We start from the raw sequence: 13,161 nt of genomic DNA, 5'->3' as shown, positions 1-13,161 counted from the left end.
CCATCCTCCTCTCATGTTGACTCACCCTGCTGGTAGAGAAACACCATCCTCCTCTCATGTTGACTCACCCTGCTGGTAGAGAAACACCATCCTCCTCTCATGTTGACTCACCCTGCTGGTAGAGAAACACCATCCTCCTCTCTCTCATGTTGACTCACCCTGCTGGTAGAGAAACACCATCCTCCTCTCATGTTGACTCACCCTGCTGGTAGAGAAACACCATCCTCCTCTCTCTCATGTTGACTCACCCTGCTGGTAGAGAAACACCATCCTCCTCTCTCTCATGTTGACTCACCCTGCTGGTAGAGAAACACCATCCTCCTCTCTCTCATGTTGACTCACCCTGCTGGTAGAGAAACACCATCCTCCTCTCATGTTGACTCACCCTGCTGGTAGAGAAACACCATCCTCCTCTCATGTTGACTCACCCTGCTGGTAGAGAAACACCATCCTCCTCTCTCTCATGTTGACTCACCCTGCTGGTAGAGAAACACCATCCTCCTCTCATGTTGACTCACCCTGCTGGTAGAGAAACACCATCCTCCTCTCATGTTGACTCACCCTGCTGGTAGAGAAACACCATCCTCCTCTCATGTTGACTCACCCTGCTGGTAGAGAAACACCATCCTCCTCTCTCTCATGTTGACTCACCCTGCTGGTAGAGAAACACCATCCTCCTCTCATGTTGACTCACCCTGCTGGTAGAGAAACACCATCCTCCTCTCATGTTGACTCACCCTGCTGGTAGAGAAACACCATCCTCCTCTCTCTCATGTTGACTCACCCTGCTGGTAGAGAAACACCATCCTCCTCTCATGTTGACTCACCCTGCTGGTAGAGAAACACCATCCTCCTCTCTCTCATGTTGACTCACCCTGCTGGTAGAGAAACACCATCCTCCTCTCATGTTGACTCACCCTGCTGGTAGAGAAACACCATCCTCCTCTCATGTTGACTCACCCTGCTGGTAGAGAAACACCATCCTCCTCTCATGTTGACTCACCCTGCTGGTAGAGAAACACCATCCTCCTCTCTCTCATGTTGACTCACCCTGCTGGTAGAGAAACTCCATCCTCCTCTCATGTTGACTCACCCTGCTGGTAGAGAAACACCATCCTCCTCTCTCTCATGTTGACTCACCCTGCTGGTAGAGAAACACCATCCTCCTCTCTCTCATGTTGACTCACCCTGCTGGTAGAGAAACACCATCCTCCTCTCTCTCATGTTGACTCACCCTGCTGGTAGAGAAACACCATCCTCCTCTCATGTTGACTCACCCTGCTGGTAGAGAAACACCATCCTCCTCTCATGTTGACTCACCCTGCTGGTAGAGAAACACCATCCTCCTCTCATGTTGACTCACCCTGCTGGTAGAGAAACACCATCCTCCTCTCATGTTGACTCACCCTGCTGGTAGAGAAACACCATCCTCCTCTCATGTTGACTCACCCTGCTGGTAGAGAAACACCATCCTCCTCTCATGTTGACTCACCCTGCTGGTAGAGAAACACCATCCTCCTCTCATGTTGACTCACCCTGCTGGTAGAGAAACACCATCCTCCTCTCTCTCATGTTGACTCACCCTGCTGGTAGAGAAACACCATCCTCCTCTCATGTTGACTCACCCTGCTGGTAGAGAAACACCATCCTCCTCTCATGTTGACTCACCCTGCTGGTAGAGAAACACCATCCTCCTCTCATGTTGACTCACCCTGCTGGTAGAGAAACACCATCCTCCTCTCATGTTGACTCACCCTGCTGGTAGAGAAACACCATCCTCCTCTCATGTTGACTCACCCTGCTGGTAGAGAAACACCATCCTCCTCTCTCTCATGTTGACTCACCCTGCTGGTAGAGAAACACCATCCTCCTCTCATGTTGACTCACCCTGCTGGTAGAGAAACACCATCCTCCTCTCATGTTGACTCACCCTGCTGGTAGAGAAACACCATCCTCCTCTCTCTCATGTTGACTCACCCTGCTGGTAGAGAAACACCATCCTCCTCTCTCTCATGTTGACTCACCCTGCTGGTAGAGAAACACCATCCTCCTCTCATGTTGACTCACCCTGCTGGTAGAGAAACACCATCCTCCTCTCTCTCATGTTGACTCACCCTGCTGGTAGAGAAACACCATCCTCCTCTCTCTCATGTTGACTCACCCTGCTGGTAGAGAAACACCATCCTCCTCTCATGTTGACTCACCCTACTGGTAGAGAAACACCATCCTCCTCTCTCTCATGTTGACTCACCCTGCTGGTAGAGAAACACCATCCTCCTCTCTCTCATGTTGACTCACCCTGCTGGTAGAGAAACACCATCCTCCTCTCATGTTGACTCACCCTGCTGGTAGAGAAACACCATCCTCCTCTCATGTTGACTCACCCTGCTGGTAGAGAAACACCATCCTCCTCTCATGTTGACTCACCCTGCTGGTAGAGAAACACCATCCTCCTCTCATGTTGACTCACCCTGCTGGTAGAGAAACACCATCCTCCTCTCTCTCATGTTGACTCACCCTGCTGGTAGAGAAACACCATCCTCCTCTCATGTTGACTCACCCTGCTGGTAGAGAAACACCATCCTCCTCTCTCTCATGTTGACTCACCCTGCTGGTAGAGAAACACCATCCTCCTCTCTCTCATGTTGACTCACCCTGCTGGTAGAGAAACACCATCCTCCTCTCTCTCATGTTGACTCACCCTGCTGGTAGAGAAACACCATCCTCCTCTCATGTTGACTCACCCTGCTGGTAGAGAAACACCATCCTCCTCTCATGTTGACTCACCCTGCTGGTAGAGAAACACCATCCTCCTCTCTCTCATGTTGACTCACCCTGCTGGTAGAGAAACACCATCCTCCTCTCATGTTGACTCACCCTGCTGGTAGAGAAACACCATCCTCCTCTCATGTTGACTCACCCTGCTGGTAGAGAAACACCATCCTCCTCTCATGTTGACTCACCCTGCTGGTAGAGAAACACCATCCTCTCTCTCATGTTGACTCACCCTACTGGTAGAGAAACACCATCTCTTTCAGCGTTAGCTAGTTAGCATTAGCCTTCTACATCTTGCTACATGTTGAACTTCTATCCTCTCAGGTCAGGGGCGCAACAATGTATGAATTAATGGTTGGATCAGAATCACCATTATAATCATTGGCCAGTACGGAGAATAAAGTAAAACCACAAGTCCAAATCCCTATCTCCATCCATGGCTAACTTAGGAAAGGGCCAGTTTTAGCTAGCTGGCTAGCTAGCAACCGGAGGACAACGAGATGTAACAATTCAAGTCGTTTCTGTCAATGGCGTATGCTCTCAATGCAATTTGATAAGTGTAATGCAAAAATCCAAGCTGGCTTCCCTTGATGCTTTTTTTGGTGCACCAGGACCATTCACAGTTGAGCTCACTCAGTTTAGCTCAATGCTGATTGGCTAATGTTTTAATTATTTTTTTATCAAGGGAGTCTAAATGCTCGCTGGCTTCCCTTGCATTCCATACAATGCTACGAGTGTCAAACAATGTAATATTTGTTTGGACCAGACAACATCGTAGAGAGACAGAGAGGAGCTTGCTCAGATGCTTTCTCCGGTGAGATACATTCAGCCTCTTACGAATTGAAGGAAAATTATGAAACACAGAGACAAAAGATACATAATTTTATTTACTTTAAAAAAAATGTTGGTCAATTTCTGTGGGAAGCCTGGCTCCCTTGGGGTCCATGAATACATGCTACTGACAGATCCCTATTGGTTAATTAATCTAGGATCACAGAATTCCATCCAGGTCAGCAGGAGGGATCAGCCAATTGATTGTACTCCTGAGCAAAACACACATTGTGCACCGTTTCAATTTGTTTACCAATAAACTCATAGAAGTAGAAGAAGAAGAAGATAGCCCTCAATGGTGTGTCCTATGCTGTCACAGAAACTATTACTGAAGATATGCAAAGACGTGTCCTCTATCCAACTCTATGCCAGCACCCAGCCAATAAGAACCATGTCGGTGTTGCAACGAAGCACCAGTTCCTCAACTGTCTGTCTGTGAAACACACAATGCTGACTGTCTTATTGACCGTGGTAGAGGTTAGGGGTTGGTGACTGGGGAGCACTCAGAAGACAAAGGCTGTGTTCCAAATGGCACACTATTTCCTATATAGTGCTACTACTTTTTTTGACTAGAGCCCTATGGTAGTGCACTATAAAGGTAACATGGTGCCATTTGGGATGCAGAAAACCACATTCTGCTGACCAACAACTCTTAGTGTTTTAATGTGTTTTACTGATGGTGGTTCGTGTTCCTGGTAGAGTAAAGTGCTCAATTCCTTCCTGTGATCAAAATGAAGAATGACTGAGGATGCGTTCCAAAATGGCAGCCTATTTACTATGTAGTGCACTACTTTGGAAAAGGGTCTGATTACCTCCAGGAAGTATTCAGTCCCCTTGATTTATTCTACATTTTGTTGTTTTACAGCCTGAATTCAAAATCAATAAAAAAAAATTAAAAAAATTCTCATCCATCTACAAACAATAGTACACCATAATGACAAAGTGAAAATATATTTCATACATTTTTTGCTAATTTATCTGAAATGAAATACAGAAATATATCCTTTACATAAGTATTCACACCCCCTCAGTCAATACTTTGTAGAAGCAACTTTGGCAGCAATTAAAGCTGTGAGTCATTCTGGGTAAGTCTCTAAGAGCTGTGAATCATTCTGGGTGAGTCTCTAAGAGCTTTCGACACATGTATTGTGTAACGTTTGCTCATTGTTCTTTTCAACATTATTCAAGTTCTGTCAAATTGGTTGTTGATCATTGCTAGACAACCATTTTCAGGTCTTGCCATAGATTTTCAAGTAGATAGTCAAAACTATAGCTCAGTCACTAAGGAACATTCACTGTCTTCTTGGTAAGCAAGTCCAGTGTAGATTTGGCCTCGTGTTTTTAGGTTAATGTCCCCCTGAAAGGTGAATTAATCTCCCAGTGTTGGAAAGCAGACTGAACCAGGTTTTCCTCTTGGATTTTGCCTCTATTCTGGGTGAGTCTCTAAGAGCTTTCCACACCTGGATTGTGCAATATTTGCCCATTACCATTTTCTAAATTCTTCAAGCTCTGTCAAATATGTTGTTGATTACTGCTAGAAAACCATTTTCAGGTCTTGCCATAGATTTTCAAATAGATTTAAGTCAAAACTGTAACTCGGCCACTCAGGAATAATTCACTGTCTTCTTGGTAAGCAACTCCAGTGTATATTTGGCCTTGTGTTTTAGGTTGTTGTCCTGCTGAAAGGTGAATTCATCTCCCAGTGTCTGGTGGAAAGCTGAACCAGGTTTTCATCTATGATTTTGCCTGTACTTATCTCCATTCCGTTTCTTTTTTATCCTGAAAAACTCCCCAGTCCTTAACGATTACAAGCATACCCATAACATGATGCAGCCACCACTGTGCTTGAAAATATGAAGAGTGGTACTCAGTAATGTGTCGTATTGGATTTGCTCCAAACATAAGACTTTGTTTTCAGGACAAAAAGTAAATTGCTTTGACATGTTTTTAGCAGTATTACTTTAGTGCCTTGTCACAAACAGGATGCATGGTTTGGAATATTTTTTATTCTGCTGTTGATCCATCCTCAGTTTCCTCCTATCACAGGCATTAAACTCATGGTGAAATCCCTGGGGGGTTTCCTTCCTCTCCGGCAACTGAGTTAGGAAGGAAGGACGCCTGTATCTTTGTAGTGACTGGGTGTTTTGATACGCCATCCAAAGTGTAATTAATAACTTCACCATGCTTAAAGGGATATTCAATGTCTGCTTTTTTTTTTACCCATCTACCAATAGGTATCCTTCCTTGTGAGTCATTGGAAAACCTCACTGGTCTTTGTGGTTGAATCTGTGTTTGAAATTCACTGCTTGACTGAGGGACCGTACAGATAAGTGTGGGGTGCAGAGATGAGGTAATCATTCAAAAATCATGTTAATTCTTCAGGATCAGTGTCCCTTCCACGGGACGGTTGAGCTAACGTGGGCTAATGCGATTAGCATGAGGTTGTAAGTAATAAGAACATTTCCCAGGACATAGACATATCTGATATTGGCAGAATCCTTAAATTCTTGTTAATCTAACTGCACTGTCCAATCTACAGTAGCTATAATATGTAGATATAATATGCTATTGTTGCAATTGTTTGAGGAGAGGGCACAATTTTGAACATGAAAAGTTATTAATAAACCAATTTTGCACATTTGGGCAGTCTTGATACAACATTTTGAACAGAAATACAATGGTTCATTGGATCAGTCTAAAACGTTTCACATACACTGCTGCCATCTAGTGGCCAAAATCTAAATTGCACCTGGGCTGGAATAATACATTATGGCCTTTCTCTTGCATTTCAAAGATGATGGTACAAAAAAGAACTGTTGTTTTTTTCTTTGTATTATCTTTTACCAGATCTATTGTATTATATTCTACTACATTCCATTCACATTTCCACAAACTTCAAAGTGCTTCCTTTCAAATGGTACCGAGAATATGCATATCCTTGCTTCAGGTCCTGAGCTACAGGCAGTTAGATTTGGGTATGTCATTTCAGGTGAAAATTGAAGAAAAGGGGCGGATCCTTTTAAACACAATTTTTGTTCATCCATGCAACCAACTTATGTGACTTGTTAAGCATATTTTCACTCCTGGACTTATTTAGGCTTGCTATAACAAAGGGGAATACTTAATACTTAATGACTAAAGACATTTCACCATTTTATTTTTAATTGAAAAAAAAAAAAAATAAATAAATATTAAAAACATAATTCCACTTTGACATAATATATTAGATATTGTGTGTAGGCCAGTCCTACAAAATCTTTATTTAATCCATTTTACATTCAGGCTGTAACCCTCACTTCACGCAGCTTGACTTGGAGGGAGGGTGCGTTTGATTCAACAGCTTGACTGGCATTGGGGGTTGATTCAGCAGTTCGACTGGCATGAACGGGGGAGGGTGTTTGAGTCAGCATCTTGACTGCCATGAAGGTAAAGGGGTGCGTTTGATTCAGCAGCTTGGCTGGCATGTTTGATTCAGCATCTTGACTGGCATGAGGGGGGGGGGGGGGTGCTTGACTGGCATGAAGGGAGTGGCAGGTAGCTTAGTGGTTAGAGCATTCGGCCAGTAACCGAAAGGTTGCTAGATTGAATCCCAGAGCTGACAAGGTAAAGATCTGTCGTTCTGCTCCTGAACAAGGCAGTTAACCCACTGTTCCTATGCCTTCATTGAAAATAAGAATTTGTTCTTAACTGACTTGCCTAGTTAAACAAAGGTAAAGGGGGTGCGTTTGATTCATTAGCTTGACTGGCATGAAGGGAGGAGGGGTGTGTTTGATTCATTAGCTTGACTTTCATGAAGGGAGGAGGGGTGTGTTTGATTCATTAGCTTGACTTTCATGAAGGGAGGGATGGTGTGATTGATTCAAAAGCTTGACAGGCATGAATGGAAGGAGGGTGCATTTGATTCAGCAGCTTGACTGGCATGAAGGGAGGGATGGTGTGATTGATTCAACAGCTTGACTGGCATGAAAGGGAAAGGGGGATACCTAGGCACTTGTCCAACTGAATGTGATCAACTGAAATGTTTCTTCCACATTTAATCCAACCCCTCTGAATCAGAGAGGTGTGGGGGGCTGCCTTAATAGACATCCAAATCAAATCAAATCAAATGTATTTATAAAGCCCTTCTTACATCAGCTGATATCTCAAAGTGCTGTACAGAAACCCAGCCTAAAACCTCAAACAGCAAGCAAAGCATGTGAAAGAAGCACGGTGGCTAGGAAAAACTCCCTAGGAAAAACTCCCTAGAAAGGCCAAAAACCTAGGAAGAAACCTAGAGAGGAACCAGGCTATGAGGGGTGGCCAGTCCTCTTCTGGCTGTGCAGGGTGGATATTATAACAGAACATGGTCAAGATGTTAAAATGTTCATAAATGACCAGCATGGTCAAATAATAATAATCATAGTAGTTGTCGAGGGTGCAACAAGCACGTCCGGTGAACAGGTCAGGGTTCCATAGCCGCAGGCAGAACAGTTGAAACTGGAGCAGCAGCACGGCCAGGTGGACTGGGGACAGCAAGGAGTCATCATACCAGGTAGTCCTGAGGCATGGTCCTAGGGCTCAGGTCCTCCGAGAGAAAGACAGAAAGAGAGAAAGAGAGAATTAGAGAGAGCATATTTAAATTCACACAGGACACCGGATAAGACAAGAGAAATACTCCAGATGTAACAGACTGACCCTAGCCCCCCAACACATAAACTACTGCAGCATAAATACTGGAGGCTGAGACACGTGTTCGGCATCCACGTGTTCGGCACCCAGGGAACAGTGGGTTAAGGGAGGGAGGGTGCGTTTGATTCCACACCTTGACTGGCATCAAGGGAAGGGGATGTGATTGATTCAGCAGCTTGACTGGCATGATGCAAGGGAGGGTGCGATTGATTCTGCAGGTTGACTGGCATGAAGGGCGGGTGGCGGGCGTTTGATTCAGCAGCTTCACTGGCATGAAAGGAGGGTGCGTTTGATTCAAGAGCTTGACTTGCATGAAGGGAGGGAGGGTGGGTGCGATTCAACAGAGTGACTGGCATAAAGGGAGGGAAGGTGCGTTTGTTGCAAAAATTTGACTGGCATGAAGGAGTGCATTTGATTCAGCAGCTTGACTGGCATGAAAGGGAAAGGGGGATACCTAGGCACTTGTCCAACTGAATGTGTACAACTGAAATGTGTCTTCCGCATTTAACCGAACCCCTCTGAAACAGAGAGGTGCGGGGGGCTGCCTTAATCGACATCCACGTGTTCGGCGCCCGGGGAAGAGTGGGTTAAGGGAGGGTGCGTTTGATTCAGCAGCTTGACTGGCATGAGAGAAGGGTTGGGGGGGTAGTTTGCCCTTTTTGTCTATTGGTTCCATTGTGCTGGCAACAAGCTGAATCAAGTGCTCCTCAACTAAGAATTTGAAAGTACCTGACATACCAGTGTCGTGTCTTTGGCTATGCCGGATTAAGTGATATGACATGCTATACTATAAAATAATTTCTCTGTAATTAATATTACCTGATTAAGTTAATCAGGTAAATGTAATTAACTAGAAAGTCGGGGGCACCACGGAAGAATGTTTACAGAGCTGTTATCTTCCGAATAAACTCTTAAAGACCTAGTAATCTTTTACATCGATAGCAGTCAATATTTAATCGTCACTTTATTCATCTGAAAATTGTAAAATCTTGGTTTTATCTTCACGAACCCTGGCTAACAAGTTGAATCGTCAATACAACATTTGGTTTAATTATTTATTTACTAAATACCTAAACAATCACACAGAATTACACATACACAGGATGGGTCATACATTGATTACTAATTATGTCATAAAGGAAAACGTCCCTAGTGGACGGAATAGATCTGACGGCTGGTTACACAAAGAAAGGGGGTTGGGTTTTGAATGAAAGAGCGGGAAGACTGAGGAACAAAAAATATTTTGTGTCTCTATCGGGCCCGAGGCAGCTATGCTATCGTAAATACAGTATCTTATGCATTCATCCTGTCATTAGTAGTAATGTCTCAGACACCAACTGATCTGACATCACATTCATTAAGTCCCAACGCATATTTTCAACTGGTTGGATTACCGAAATATGGTTCCGTTTCCCATCTTTTGATGTTCCCAGACTCTCAATGTTAACAAAGGGATTTTCAATAGTCACATCGGTAGAGTAGAGAGAGAGAGAAAGGGGAAAGGTATTTATGGGGGTCATAAACCTCCCCCAACAGGCCAACGTCATGACACCAGTATATACACTGAGTGTTCAAAACATTAGGAACACCTTCCTAATGTTGAGTTCAAAGGAACTTCAATCTGTTGTCTTTTGGCACACAGACACAATCCATGTCTCAACTGTCTCAAGGCTGAACAATCCTTCTTTAACCTGTCTCCTCCCCTTCATCTACAGTGATTGAAGTGGATTTAACAAGTGACATCAATAAGGGATCATAGCTTTCACCTGGATTCACCTGGTCAGTCTATGTCCTGAAAAGAGCAGGTGTTCATAATGTTCTGTATACTCAGCGTATACCCTAGTTGATTTGAGGAGGTTTAAATGTTTTCAGTGTAAATGGTGCAGGACTAGCAGAGGCAGGGCTCCTGTTGTCTTTGTGTTGACTTGCTGTAACACAGTGGTTCAAAATCAGTAGTTGTTTATTTAACTGTCGGAAACATTAACTTGCTTGACCCTACTGCAGGTCATGTAACTGTTTATTATATGCAATATGCTTTGTGGACTTCACCAGACAGATGTTGCTCTCAAGGTTTTCTGATGAAACAAACGTATGTGTAGTTGAATTTATTCCACCACTGTTTGACTGTTGTCTTTTTTGTTGTCAAGGCCTTATTGTATATCACAGTGGCGTATGAACGAATGGGTTATAGAGCAAACAACACAATTATGGATTTTTTACTGGCTTGGCTTCCCCAGTGAACTTATCCACCGCTACTGGTCTCGGTGTGAGGCATCCTTCTCCACCTCCCCCTCTTACCTGGTAAGTCAAGGAGGCCAAGCAGCCCTCCTCTCCCTCTCCTCCACCTCCCAGACCCATCTCATAGTGTCCATTTCCAGAAGGGACTGGGTCTGCCCATGTGTTTCCCCTCATGGCTGGGAGAGCCTCCTTCTCCTCCTAGTCCTCCTCTCACAGGGCAGACAACAGGGAGGTGAAGGCTGTACAGGAGGTGCAGGTGAAGCACGGTGGTCCCAGGTTACTGTTGGGTCACGTCCCTGTCCTCTACGCAGCAGCAGCAGGGAGACACGTCTGACCTTCGTTCAACACCATCCAGAGTGATTCATGGTAAAAACATACTGAAGCAGTAAGCTGTTAGTGAACACTGGAAAGACTGAGAGTAATGCAATTTGATTTATTCTTTTGGCTGGTTGGATGTTCATTAAAGTCTGCTTTAGTAGTAGTGAGTCTGTGGATCCTGTCCACAGTGTTGACCTTACCGAACTGACTACATAGACCACAGGAAGGGTTTAGCGCCTCCTACTGACACGTCTGGATATATAACTTGTCCTATTTTAGGTCACATAAGGGAAAGGAATAGCAGGAAGTTTGTTCAGTTATAAACACAAGCTTGAGTGAGTAATCAAATCACATGTTATTAGTCACATACACAGTTTACAGAAGGTATAAAAGGTTCAGATAAATGCTTGTGTACAAAGTTCTCTCAACATAACTGTACAACAATCAACATAGCAGTACAATAATCAACATTACGGTACAATAATCAATATCAATAAAAAAATTAAACAAAATAATAACAAGCAACAGAAGAGGTAGTACCATGGATCCTGAGCCAGGAACCAAACAGAAGAGGTAGTACCATGGATCCTGAGCCATGGACCAAACAGAAGAGGTAGTACCATGGATCCTGAGCCAGGAACCAAACAGAAGAGGTAGTACCATGGATCCTGAGTCATGGACCAAACAGAAGAGGTAGTACCATGGATCCTGAGTCATGGACCAAACAGAACAGGTAGTACCATGGATCCTGAGTCATGGACCAAACAGAAGAGGTAGTACCATGGATCCTGAGTCATGGACCAAACAGAAGAGGTAGTACCATGGATCCTGAGTCATGGACCAAACAGAAGAGGTAGTACCATGGATCCTGAGTCATGGACCAAACAGAAGAGGTAGTACCATGGATCCTGAGTCATGGACCAAACAGAAGAGGTAGTACCATGGATCCTGAGTCATGGACCAAACAGAAGAGGTAGTACCATGGATCCTGAGTCATGGACCAAACAGAAGAGGTAGTACCATGGATCCTGAGTCATGGACCAAACAGAAGAGGTAGTACCATGGATCCTGAGCCATGGACCAAACAGAAGAGGTAGTACCATGGATCCTGAGTCATGGACCAAACAGAAGAGGTAGTACCATGGATCCTGAGTCATGGACCAAACAGAAGAGGTAGTACCATGGATCCTGAGCCAGGAACCAAACAGAAGAGGTAGTACCATGGATCCTGAGCCATGGACCAAACAGAAGAGGTAGTACCATGGATCCTGAGCCATGGACCAAACAGAAGAGGTAGTACCATGGATCCTGAGTCATGGACCAAACAGAAGAGGTAGTACCATGGATCCTGAGCCATGGACCAAACAGAAGAGGTAGTACCATGGATCTTGAGCCAGGAACCAAACAGAACAGGTAGTACCATGGATCCTGAGTCATGGACCAAACAGAAGAGGTAGTACCATGGATCCTGAGCCAGGAACCAAACAGAAGAGGTAGTACCATGGATCCTGAGTCATGGACCAAACAGAAGAGGTAGTACCATGGATCCTGAGTCATGGACCAAACAGAAGAGGTAGTACCATGGATCCTGAGTCATGGACCAAACAGAAGAGGTAGTACCATGGATCCTGAGCCATGGACCAAACAGAAGAGGTAGTACCATGGATCCTGAGCCAGGAACCAAACAGAAGAGGTAGTACCATGGATCCTGAGTCATGGACCAAACAGAAGAGGTAGTACCATGGATCCTGAGCCAGGAACCAAACAGAAGAGGTAGTACCATGGATCCTGAGTCATGGACCAAACAGAAGAGGTAGTACCATGGATCCTGAGTCAGGAACCAAACAGAAGAGGTAGTACCATGGATCCTGAGCCAGGAACCAAACAGAAGAGGTAGTACCATGGATCCTGAGTCATGGACCAAACAGAAGAGGTAGTACCATGGATCCTGAGCCATGGACCAAACAGAAGAGGTAGTACCATGGATCCTGAGCCAGGAACCAAACAGAAGAGGTAGTACCATGGATCCTGAGCCATGGACCAAACAGAAGAGGTAGTACCATGGATCCTGAGTCAGAAGGCAGATGTTTTACGTGCCCCCAGCTGATTGTGTTTTTGTTTGTTTACTTGAGTTGTTTGTAATTTTTTTTTTTACTTATTTTGTACATAATGTTGCCGCTACCGTCTCTTATGACCGAAAATAACTTCTAGACATCAGGACTGTGATTACTCACCACGGACTAACAGAATCCTTTTTCTTCTTTCACGACTCTGACGACCCGACGAGAACGATATACTGCTTCCTCGGGAACAGGCCCCGATCCCCGTAAT

The sequence above is a fragment of the Salmo salar genome, chromosome 12 (genome assembly GCF_965601325.2).
Source record: "Salmo salar chromosome 12, fSalSal1, whole genome shotgun sequence".
NCBI lineage: Eukaryota > Metazoa > Chordata > Actinopteri > Salmoniformes > Salmonidae > Salmo > Salmo salar.
The sequence above is the reverse complement of the archived record's forward strand: the minus strand, read 5'-3'. Positions refer to the sequence as shown.